The sequence below is a fragment of the Poecilia latipinna genome, unplaced genomic scaffold (assembly GCF_001443285.1).
Source record: "Poecilia latipinna isolate Pla-1442-1.1 unplaced genomic scaffold, P_latipinna-1.0 Scaffold5478, whole genome shotgun sequence".
NCBI lineage: Eukaryota > Metazoa > Chordata > Actinopteri > Cyprinodontiformes > Poeciliidae > Poecilia > Poecilia latipinna.
Window position 1 is genome coordinate 1 of NW_015118094.1, and position 3,762 is coordinate 3,762.

Sequence of the window (3,762 nt, forward strand, 5' to 3'; positions counted from 1 at the left end):
CCACATTATATTGTTTAATATTAAAATCATTGAAAATATTGTATATGACTAAAATTTTATAGATGCTATTTTGGCTCATGTAAAAGCATGAATTAGCACAGACAATTAGTTAGTTGGTTACAATTCAAGGCATTTATTAACATTTCTTTGACAGGAGTGTTTGGTTCGGTAGTTTGTTGACAGTCCCTAAGTGAACCTTCGGGCCCTGCGGCTGGGAGCGGTGGAGAACCGCTGGCCGAAAGTAGCGTTCATAAATCGGATCAACCTTGAGCTAAACACCGCTTACTCCCCGGAGCTCGAATATCGAATATCCAACTTAAAACTAACTTCACTGCGGTGCATTTTTTGCCCTTATTTGCAAATTAAATAACTTTTTTATGACCTCAAATGAAATTCCATGACTTTCCAGGTTTTCCATGACAGGTACGAACCCTGTAACAATATGACAAATTATTGAAAATATAGAGAAAAGCAAAGAATTGTGAATTATTATGCACAATTCAAACACAATTTTTTTTTTTTTTTTACAGTTTACCCAAGTGCTTTTCCTGTCTTGACTCCACCCTCTGGGCAAACTGCTGTGGCTACGTCATCTGAAAACTCCAGAGTCACAGTCCACCCACTTATACAAAGTACTAAGTTATTTTTTAAACGCTATTTACTATTGGCTACTAATTTCTTGTACATATTTGGCTCCATGTTTCTTTTCTTCTTGGCAGTTGGTGAACGAGCCTCCAGAGGCAGCAGAGCTCTGACAGTAGCGGTCGTGTCCCAGCCACAGCCAATTCCCATCATACTGAACAGTCTGAGAGACTCTCCTGGATTTGTTCGCTGTCCTCACTGCCTCGAGCTTGTCACCAGTAACGTTACGTATGTGGCTGGGAGGACTGCTGTGTGCTCATGTATCATTATGGCTTTAATGGGGTGGGAGCAGAACACACACACACACACACACACACACACACACCCATGTACATGCAGAAGAATTACAGTGTTGAAGCTCAGCAGGCAGATCTGACCATTCTTCTGTTTTTCAGGTTATTCTGCGGTTTCTGTCTGATTCCACTGTGCATGAGAGGACTGCAAGATGCACATCATTCCTGTCCACAGTGTGGCAAGAAACTGTACATTTATGAAAGATGACATGCTGTCTGGATCCATGAAGCTCCTGCTTTTCTCCATCCGCTCAGGATCTCGTTAAATATGTTGCAAATTTTGCAAATTAATTTGTCATATGACTGCGTCACATGCTGCATACACTGCACTTTTTCTGAGCTTTTAACTCAAACTAAAGGTAGGTTCTCTTTGGCAAGAAGGAAAAGCCACATTTAAGATTCATCACAGCAGGAAAGAAATATCACACCTTAATGAATGCTTGCAGGTAGGCCCCAACTTCCTGATGACTCTGCATAGATAAGCATGTGAAAGTAATGACTGGAAGGATGTATGCTTGCCATACATCTCAAACAGCTGACACAGGTTGATGTGTTAAACATTTTAAGGTATTTTTCATAAGCATTTCTAGACTATTTATAGTTGAAATGCATGGAGTAGTAGGTGAACATTAAGTGTATTTTTGATGTTTTCTATAAATGTCTGAAGTTGTTAAAAGGCTCAAATGAGAAAAGAAGCAGAAGCAGTTTTAACATGTTTGTAAAACCTCAGACTGTAAGAAATATTATCTTTTGTCACTTATTTTAATTTAGCTTTTTGTTATTATCAAAAGTTGAGTTCAGATTTTTTTAAATTAGGGTCTTTTGAGGAGGTTTATGATGATAATGTTTAGTGTACTACGGAGCAGAAAGCTGACGTCTTTCGTTCTCCCTACATCCAGTGGGTGATGTAGGTTGATACAATTTATAGTAGCCACACAGGCACACCCACTAGAAGGAAACAAACGCACCCAGTACAACACTTTCATCTACTGGCTGAGAGGTTGCCAGGCAACTGTGCCAAAAGGCAGTTCCATGTTTTGTAAGCGAGCAGAGAGTCCGAGCAGAGACCAAGTCTAAGCGCGAGAAGTTTTGAGTACAAGCGTTACAAGTTTTGAGAAGAAAGACATGAAGTCCTGCTTTCTAAATAAAAATGTAAGCAAGAGTATTAAAAGTTTTGAGAACAAAAGACATAAAATCCTGCTTTCAGACTGAACATGTGTGCTCTTGACAGAAAAATTCCCTACAAAAACATTTGTTAATTCAGAGATATTAATTTAAAACATGAATGTAGTTTTGATTTTATAAAAGGCATTGTTTAAAGGATTTTCCATAACTATTGTATAATGTGATGTTTCTTAATTCTATTGGTAATGTATTCCAAGTGTGTGATGCTAGGACCGAAAAAGCCGCCTGACCAACTGAGTTTTTCCTGAATTATGTTTTGCGATGCCCTCTGCTAGATGGTGTTGTGGATATATTGAAGAAAATATCAACAAAATAATTTCTTTACAACAGATCTGCTCAGTCCTCTTTGTACCAGAGTGTGACTTTTTGAGGGTGATACAAGCTCATCCAAACTCTGGTCTTCAAAAATACAAAGGTCTTTTTCAGGTCAATCCGTTTGCTCACAGTTGGAAACAAACTTTCCAACAAGTTTGTTTCCTTGTTATAAAAGAAAAACAATTTAGCAAATCAAAGTGAGAAAAGGAACAGAAAACATTTTCAAATAAAAATGTGATTTGAAAACTTTTAAATTACTACAATACCAACCTCGAGCAACATGTTCAATAACTTATTGCCTCATTGGCAGCTCATAGTGGACATCTTCTTGTGAAGTACAGTGTAAGAGTGGACCAAAGCAAATGAAGCTGTGAAATGCTTCTGGGAAATCACCCAAAAACTCCACTACAACATTAGAGATCAGCCTGAGTTCAGATTTCTACAGGACATTGGAGAGGTCTTCATTTTCTTCCCTTGTATTCCTGATGGAGAGTGAATTCCCTGAGAATAGAATAGAATATAATAGAATATAATAGAATAGAATAGAATTTGGCTCCCAAATTATTCCTTTTATTTTTTAATGACATAAGTAAGGCATCATCAATTCTAAGATTTATTTTATTTGCTGATCTGATGATATAAATATATCAGTTTCTGGTGACAACAACTTTTGGATACTATTATCTCAGAATTTAAAAGTTTTGTTTGACATGAATATGTTATCACTAAATGTGAGCAAGATAAAATTCATGATATTCACTAACAATGAATAAAAGTGCCCAGACTGCATAACATTAGGGGATGCTAACATAGAAAGTGTGCATTAAACAAAGTTTCCATTGGTAATAACAGATGATACAATTTGCTGGATGCACATTAAATAAGTTCTATAAGCTTTCAATGTATGCAGCATTAAATTGCAGTGATTTATGCAAAAAGATACCCAACCAGGTATTGAGTGCATATATTGTACAGCAGCTGGATATGCTTTTCAGTTGGGTGACATTTCTGTATTGAACGTCCTCTTTGGTTGGAATTTCTTAAGATGAAATACATATTTGAAATATCACTAAGTGTAGTAAATCCACATTATATTGGCTGTAGTTTTTGAATTGTATTGCAAAGTAGCTGTGTTTTTTGATGTTATTCTGATTAGAACTGAGATGCAAGTGTGCATATTTAAATAAAACCTGCCAACACTGTGACTTAAGCTACTTTTGCTGAAGCAATTCCAGTTGAAACGGATGAAAAAGTGGGCCAATTTGCTTAAAACATTTGTCACTTCCCTATAGATGGGTGCTTAGTTTTTCCTAGGATGCATCCTTAT

General features: G+C 36.7%; 1 long non-coding RNA gene across 1 annotated transcript; it reads left to right on the top strand.

The window, feature by feature from the left end:
• Positions 1-491: 491 nt before the first annotated feature.
• On the top strand, positions 492-3,640 carry LOC106943564 (uncharacterized). Its single transcript, XR_001423943.1, has 2 exons — positions 492-632; positions 720-3,640. It is a non-coding gene; the product is annotated as an uncharacterized LOC106943564 (long non-coding RNA).
• Positions 3,641-3,762: the final 122 nt, after the last annotated feature.